General features: G+C 56.7%; 18 non-coding genes across 18 annotated transcripts; all 18 read right to left on the bottom strand.

Moving 5' to 3' along the window:
* Positions 1-295: 295 nt before the first annotated feature.
* Positions 296-377, bottom strand: trnal-uag (transfer RNA leucine (anticodon UAG)). Its single transcript has one exon. It is a non-coding gene; the product is annotated as a tRNA-Leu (tRNA).
* A 129-nt stretch (positions 378-506) lies between these two features.
* Positions 507-588, bottom strand: trnal-aag (transfer RNA leucine (anticodon AAG)). The gene has a single exon. It is a non-coding gene; the product is annotated as a tRNA-Leu (tRNA).
* Positions 589-680: 92 nt separating this feature from the next.
* On the bottom strand, positions 681-752 carry trnag-ucc (transfer RNA glycine (anticodon UCC)). The gene has a single exon. It is a non-coding gene; the product is annotated as a tRNA-Gly (tRNA).
* A 354-nt stretch (positions 753-1,106) lies between these two features.
* trnal-uag (transfer RNA leucine (anticodon UAG)) lies at positions 1,107-1,188 on the bottom strand. The gene has a single exon. It is a non-coding gene; the product is annotated as a tRNA-Leu (tRNA).
* Positions 1,189-1,317: 129 nt separating this feature from the next.
* trnal-aag (transfer RNA leucine (anticodon AAG)) lies at positions 1,318-1,399 on the bottom strand. Its single transcript has one exon. It is a non-coding gene; the product is annotated as a tRNA-Leu (tRNA).
* A 92-nt stretch (positions 1,400-1,491) lies between these two features.
* On the bottom strand, positions 1,492-1,563 carry trnag-ucc (transfer RNA glycine (anticodon UCC)). Its single transcript has one exon. It is a non-coding gene; the product is annotated as a tRNA-Gly (tRNA).
* Positions 1,564-1,917: 354 nt separating this feature from the next.
* Positions 1,918-1,999, bottom strand: trnal-uag (transfer RNA leucine (anticodon UAG)). The gene has a single exon. It is a non-coding gene; the product is annotated as a tRNA-Leu (tRNA).
* A 129-nt stretch (positions 2,000-2,128) lies between these two features.
* Positions 2,129-2,210, bottom strand: trnal-aag (transfer RNA leucine (anticodon AAG)). The gene has a single exon. It is a non-coding gene; the product is annotated as a tRNA-Leu (tRNA).
* Positions 2,211-2,302: 92 nt separating this feature from the next.
* trnag-ucc (transfer RNA glycine (anticodon UCC)) lies at positions 2,303-2,374 on the bottom strand. The gene has a single exon. It is a non-coding gene; the product is annotated as a tRNA-Gly (tRNA).
* A 353-nt stretch (positions 2,375-2,727) lies between these two features.
* On the bottom strand, positions 2,728-2,809 carry trnal-uag (transfer RNA leucine (anticodon UAG)). Its single transcript has one exon. It is a non-coding gene; the product is annotated as a tRNA-Leu (tRNA).
* Positions 2,810-2,938: 129 nt separating this feature from the next.
* trnal-aag (transfer RNA leucine (anticodon AAG)) lies at positions 2,939-3,020 on the bottom strand. The gene has a single exon. It is a non-coding gene; the product is annotated as a tRNA-Leu (tRNA).
* A 92-nt stretch (positions 3,021-3,112) lies between these two features.
* trnag-ucc (transfer RNA glycine (anticodon UCC)) lies at positions 3,113-3,184 on the bottom strand. The gene has a single exon. It is a non-coding gene; the product is annotated as a tRNA-Gly (tRNA).
* Positions 3,185-3,538: 354 nt separating this feature from the next.
* Positions 3,539-3,620, bottom strand: trnal-uag (transfer RNA leucine (anticodon UAG)). Its single transcript has one exon. It is a non-coding gene; the product is annotated as a tRNA-Leu (tRNA).
* A 129-nt stretch (positions 3,621-3,749) lies between these two features.
* trnal-aag (transfer RNA leucine (anticodon AAG)) lies at positions 3,750-3,831 on the bottom strand. The gene has a single exon. It is a non-coding gene; the product is annotated as a tRNA-Leu (tRNA).
* Positions 3,832-3,910: 79 nt separating this feature from the next.
* Positions 3,911-3,982, bottom strand: trnag-ucc (transfer RNA glycine (anticodon UCC)). Its single transcript has one exon. It is a non-coding gene; the product is annotated as a tRNA-Gly (tRNA).
* Positions 3,983-4,335: 353 nt separating this feature from the next.
* Positions 4,336-4,417, bottom strand: trnal-uag (transfer RNA leucine (anticodon UAG)). The gene has a single exon. It is a non-coding gene; the product is annotated as a tRNA-Leu (tRNA).
* Positions 4,418-4,546: 129 nt separating this feature from the next.
* On the bottom strand, positions 4,547-4,628 carry trnal-aag (transfer RNA leucine (anticodon AAG)). Its single transcript has one exon. It is a non-coding gene; the product is annotated as a tRNA-Leu (tRNA).
* A 92-nt stretch (positions 4,629-4,720) lies between these two features.
* Positions 4,721-4,792, bottom strand: trnag-ucc (transfer RNA glycine (anticodon UCC)). Its single transcript has one exon. It is a non-coding gene; the product is annotated as a tRNA-Gly (tRNA).
* Positions 4,793-5,000: the final 208 nt, after the last annotated feature.

Raw genomic sequence — 5,000 nt, 5'->3', positions numbered from 1 at the left:
AGGCCCTTTGCAGTCCCGACATATTTTTCACTCTTGTGAAGCAGGCAGTTCAACAGACTGGCCTAGCCTTTGCTAGCTCAGCACAAGAGTAGCGGTCCTCAAACCGCAAGGCGTCTCTGGAAGCGGAGGCAACAGCTGTATCAAAAAGCTTGCTCAAATTTGGTCGCCTCCAGACACTGCAAGCAGGGCGTGGCTCAGACTCCCAAGACTTGCAGCAAATGCGGAGAGGGACGTCGACGTTTGCTCACGAGGCCTGATGAAAGGACAGGCTCGGTCTTCGAAAATCACAAGATAATGGCAGCGGTGGGATTTGAACCCACGCCTCCGGAGAGACTGGAGCCTAAATCCAGCGCCTTAGACCGCTCGGCCACACTACCCCCCGGGTGGAGGTCCTCAGAAGGGAAGAGTTCCTCGCTTCGGTCAGCGAGATGGCGGGCAACAGAAGTGTCACGACTGTGGTTTGAGGGCAAGGCCCAAGCCATCTCTTCTTGCGCTGCTGGTCATAATGGCAGCGGTGGGATTCGAACCCACGCCCCCGAAGAGACTGGAGCCTTAATCCAGCGCCTTAGACCGCTCGGCCACGCTACCGCAGTGGTGGCTCACCAATGAGGCGGTGCAATCTTACAGCAAGACCGGAGGCCCTAGGGAGGCAGCAAAGAGGACCTTAAAGAGAGGGTCGTTGCGTTGGCCGGGAATCGAACCCGGGTCAACTGCTTGGAAGGCAGCTATGCTAACCACTATACCACCAACGCCACACAGACAGGGGAAAAGCCTTCGCAACAAGGCTAAGCCAATGCAGGCCTGTCAGTCAGGCCCTTTGCAGTCCCGACATATTTTTCACTCTTGTGAAGCAGGCAGTTCAACAGACTGGCCTAGCCTTTGCTAGCTCAGCAAAAGAGTAGCGGTCCTCAAACCGCAAGGCGTCTCTGGAAGCGGAGGCAACAGCTGTATCAAAAAGCTTGCTCAAATTTGGTCGCCTCCAGTCACTGCAAGCAGGGCGTGGCTCAGACTCCCAAGACTTGCAGCAAATGCGGAGAGGGACGTCGACGTTTGCTCACGAGGCCCTGATGAAAGGACAGGCTCGGTCTTCGAAAATCACAAGATAATGGCAGCGGTGGGATTTGAACCCACGCCTCCGGAGAGACTGGAGCCTAAATCCAGCGCCTTAGACCGCTCGGCCACACTACCCCACGGGTGGAGGTCCTCAGAAGGGAAGAGTTCCTCGCTTCGGTCAGCCAGATGGCGGGAAACAGAAGTGTCACGACTGTGGTTTGAGGGCAAGGCCCAAGCCATCTCTTCTTGCGCTGCTGGTCATAATGGCAGCGGTGGGATTCGAACCCACGCCCCCGAAGAGACTGGAGCCTTAATCCAGCGCCTTAGACCGCTCGGCCACGCTACCGCAGTGGTGGCTCACCAATGAGGCGGTGCAATCTTACAGCAAGACCGGAGGCCCTAGGGAGGCAGCAAAGAGGACCTTAAAGAGAGGGTCGTTGCGTTGGCCGGGAATCGAACCCGGGTCAACTGCTTGGAAGGCAGCTATGCTAACCACTATACCACCAACGCCACACAGACAGGGGAAAAGCCTTCGCAACAAGGCTAAGCCAATGCAGGCCTGTCAGTCAGGCCCTTTGCAGTCCCGACATATTTTTCACTCTTGTGAAGCAGGCAGTTCAACAGACTGGCCTAGCCTTTGCTAGCTCAGCACAAGAGTAGCGGTCCTCAAACCGCAAGGCCTCTCTGGAAGCGGAGGCAACAGCTGTATCAAAAAGCTTGCTCAAATTTGGTCGCCTCCAGTCACTGCAAGCAGGGCGTGGCTCAGACTCCCAAGACTTGCAGCAAATGCGGAGAGGGACGTCGACGTTTGCTCACGAGGCCCTGATGAAAGGACAGGCTCGGTCTTCGAAAATCACAAGATAATGGCAGTGGTGGGATTTGAACCCACGCCTCCGGAGAGACTGGAGCCTAAATCCAGCGTCTTAGACCGCTCGGCCACACTACCCCACGGGTGGAGGTCCTCAGAAGGGAAGAGTTCCTCGCTTCGGTCAGCCAGATGGCGGGAAACAGAAGTGTCACGACTGTGGTTTGAGGGCAAGGCCCAAGCCATCTCTTCTTGCGCTGCTGGTCATAATGGCAGCGGTGGGATTCGAACCCACGCCCCCGAAGAGACTGGAGCCTTAATCCAGCGCCTTAGACCGCTCGGCCACGCTACCGCAGTGGTGGCTCACCAATGAGGCGGGGCAATCTTACAGCAAGACCGGAGGCCCTAGGGAGGCAGCAAAGAGGACCTTAAAGAGAGGGTCGTTGCGTTGGCCGGGAATCGAACCCGGGTCAACTGCTTGGAAGGCAGCTATGCTAACCACTATACCACCAACGCCACACAGACAGGGGAAAAGCCTTCGCAACAAGGCTAAGCCAATGCAGGCCTGTCAGTCAGGCCCTTTGCAGTCCCGACATATTTTTCACTCTTGTGAAGCAGGCAGTTCAACAGACTGGCCTAGCCTTTGCTAGCTCAGCACAAGAGTAGCGGTCCTCAAACCGCAAGGCGTCTCTGGAAGCGGAGGCAACAGCTGTATCAAAAAGCTTGCTCAAATTTGGTCGCCTCCAGACACTGCAAGCAGGGCGTGGCTCAGACTCCCAAGACTTGCAGCAAATGCGGAGAGGGACGTCGACGTTTGCTCACGAGGCCTGATGAAAGGACAGGCTCGGTCTTCGAAAATCACAAGATAATGGCAGCGGTGGGATTTGAACCCACGCCTCCGGAGAGACTGGAGCCTAAATCCAGCGCCTTAGACCGCTCGGCCACACTACCCCCCGGGTGGAGGTCCTCAGAAGGGAAGAGTTCCTCGCTTCGGTCAGCGAGATGGCGGGCAACAGAAGTGTCACGACTGTGGTTTGAGGGCAAGGCCCAAGCCATCTCTTCTTGCGCTGCTGGTCATAATGGCAGCGGTGGGATTCGAACCCACGCCCCCGAAGAGACTGGAGCCTTAATCCAGCGCCTTAGACCGCTCGGCCACGCTACCGCAGTGGTGGCTCACCAATGAGGCGGTGCAATCTTACAGCAAGACCGGAGGCCCTAGGGAGGCAGCAAAGAGGACCTTAAAGAGAGGGTCGTTGCGTTCGCCGGGAATCGAACCCGGGTCAACTGCTTGGAAGGCAGCTATGCTAACCACTATACCACCAACGCCACACAGACAGGGGAAAAGCCTTCGCAACAAGGCTAAGCCAATGCAGGCCTGTCAGTCAGGCCCTTTGCAGTCCCGACATATTTTTCACTCTTGTGAAGCAGGCAGTTCAACAGACTGGCCTAGCCTTTGCTAGCTCAGCACAAGAGTAGCGGTCCTCAAACCGCAAGGCGTCTCTGGAAGCGGAGGCAACAGCTGTATCAAAAAGCTTGCTCAAATTTGGTCGCCTCCAGTCACTGCAAGCAGGGCGTGGCTCAGACTCCCAAGACTTGCAGCAAATGCGGAGAGGGACGTCGACGTTTGCTCACGAGGCCCTGATGAAAGGACAGGCTCGGTCTTCGAAAATCACAAGATAATGGCAGTGGTGGGATTTGAACCCACGCCTCCGGAGAGACTGGAGCCTAAATCCAGCGCCTTAGACCGCTCGGCCACACTACCCCACGGGTGGAGGTCCTCAGAAGGGAAGAGTTCCTCGCTTCGGTCAGCCAGATGGCGGGAAACAGAAGTGTCACGACTGTGGTTTGAGGGCAAGGCCCAAGCCATCTCTTCTTGCGCTGCTGGTCATAATGGCAGCGGTGGGATTCGAACCCACGCCCCCGAAGAGACTGGAGCCTTAATCCAGCGCCTTAGACCGCTCGGCCACGCTACCGCAGTGGTGGCTCACCAATCTTACAGCAAGACCGGAGGCCCTAGGGAGGCAGCAAAGAGGACCTTAAAGAGAGGGTCGTTGCGTTGGCCGGGAATCGAACCCGGGTCAACTGCTTGGAAGGCAGCTATGCTAACCACTATACCACCAACGCCACACAGACAGGGGAAAAGCCTTCGCAACAAGGCTAAGCCAATGCAGGCCTGTCAGTCAGGCCCTTTGCAGTCCCGACATATTTTTCACTCTTGTGAAGCAGGCAGTTCAACAGACTGGCCTAGCCTTTGCTAGCTCAGCACAAGAGTAGCGGTCCTCAAACCGCAAGGCGTCTCTGGAAGCGGAGGCAACAGCTGTATCAAAAAGCTTGCTCAAATTTGGTCGCCTCCAGACACTGCAAGCAGGGCGTGGCTCAGACTCCCAAGACTTGCAGCAAATGCGGAGAGGGACGTCGACGTTTGCTCACGAGGCCTGATGAAAGGACAGGCTCGGTCTTCGAAAATCACAAGATAATGGCAGCGGTGGGATTTGAACCCACGCCTCCGGAGAGACTGGAGCCTAAATCCAGCGCCTTAGACCGCTCGGCCACACTACCCCCCGGGTGGAGGTCCTCAGAAGGGAAGAGTTCCTCGCTTCGGTCAGCGAGATGGCGGGCAACAGAAGTGTCACGACTGTGGTTTGAGGGCAAGGCCCAAGCCATCTCTTCTTGCGCTGCTGGTCATAATGGCAGCGGTGGGATTCGAACCCACGCCCCCGAAGAGACTGGAGCCTTAATCCAGCGCCTTAGACCGCTCGGCCACGCTACCGCAGTGGTGGCTCACCAATGAGGCGGTGCAATCTTACAGCAAGACCGGAGGCCCTAGGGAGGCAGCAAAGAGGACCTTAAAGAGAGGGTCGTTGCGTTGGCCGGGAATCGAACCCGGGTCAACTGCTTGGAAGGCAGCTATGCTAACCACTATACCACCAACGCCACACAGACAGGGGAAAAGCCTTCGCAACAAGGCTAAGCCAATGCAGGCCTGTCAGTCAGGCCCTTTGCAGTCCCGACATATTTTTCACTCTTGTGAAGCAGGCAGTTCAACAGACTGGCCTAGCCTTTGCTAGCTCAGCAAAAGAGTAGCGGTCCTCAAACCGCAAGGCGTCTCTGGAAGCGGAGGCAACAGCTGTATCAAAAAGCT

This window comes from Sardina pilchardus, chromosome 15 (assembly GCF_963854185.1).
Source record: "Sardina pilchardus chromosome 15, fSarPil1.1, whole genome shotgun sequence".
Lineage (NCBI taxonomy): Eukaryota > Metazoa > Chordata > Actinopteri > Clupeiformes > Clupeidae > Sardina > Sardina pilchardus.
The sequence above is the reverse complement of the archived record's forward strand: the minus strand, read 5'-3'. Positions and strand labels throughout refer to the sequence as shown.